The sequence below is a fragment of the Etheostoma spectabile genome, chromosome 6 (assembly GCF_008692095.1).
Source record: "Etheostoma spectabile isolate EspeVRDwgs_2016 chromosome 6, UIUC_Espe_1.0, whole genome shotgun sequence".
In the NCBI taxonomy this organism is placed as follows: Eukaryota; Metazoa; Chordata; class Actinopteri; order Perciformes; family Percidae; genus Etheostoma; species Etheostoma spectabile.
This window is the reverse complement of record NC_045738.1, coordinates 22,646,591-22,647,434: the sequence shown is the minus strand read 5'-3', so window position 1 is coordinate 22,647,434 and position 844 is coordinate 22,646,591. Positions and strand designations below refer to the sequence as shown.

Below are 844 nucleotides of genomic sequence, written 5' to 3'. Positions count from 1 at the left end.
GCTGCAATGAGCCTGTTTTGCATTGTACAATTTCTCAAAGCGGGGTTGCAGGCTTGATACTCTAAGAGCAACATACATATCGAATGGGCACTCTTGTTCTTTTCGTCTGGATTTTGAAACTTGTTTTGTTTTGAACTCGATCATGAAATTACTTGGACTTGAATGAAAGTGGTCCTGACAGCCCTTCAGCTTTCTTTCTAAGACACAAGGATTTTGTTCCTTCCTTTTCATTTGATCTCTGACACGCGCATACACAAACGTATCCTGTTTTGATGCTGCATGGCCTTGTAGCTCAATGAAACAGAGCTAGAAGGAGGGCTTCTGCTCCATTGACGAGACAGTAATTAGTACCAACTCCTAAGGGAGTGAAGACAGACTTCACACAGCTTGAAGCTCTCTCTTTCTGTCTCTGTGTCTGTCTCTCTCTTTCGTCCACCACAGCCATTAACAGCAGTTCTCACTCATTCTCCAACCTTAGTGTGCCAGCCACAAACTGATTCCTCAAAATAGTCGTTAGCACAATCTGTCATATCCAGCTAACTTTGTCTGCCTTTACTTACAGTTCTGTAAGGAAAACCTTACCTTAAAACTTAAGTAGAAAAATCTATAAAAGAAGAAGAATTGCAGTCCATTTAGTTTTGGTGAATATATTTGTAGAATAAGGGTGAGTGAGTGTGTGTTTTTTTTAGACTAAATAGACTTTGCCGAACACTTCTGTGAAGCAGAACATAATTTCTTCTGGTGTTTATTCACAGCTCAGCCTACTCTGTTTGCCTCCTACTCCGGACTGTTTGGGTTTGTTCGATATCAAAAACACACACACACACACACACACACACACACA

The 844-nt window shown here is 40.9% G+C and overlaps 1 protein-coding gene across 3 annotated transcripts in view; it reads left to right on the top strand.

Moving 5' to 3' along the window:
• Positions 1 to 844, top strand: part of oxr1a (oxidation resistance 1a) — a 216,966-nt gene that overhangs the window by 87,116 nt on the left and 129,006 nt on the right. The gene's annotated exons all lie outside the window — the stretch shown is intronic.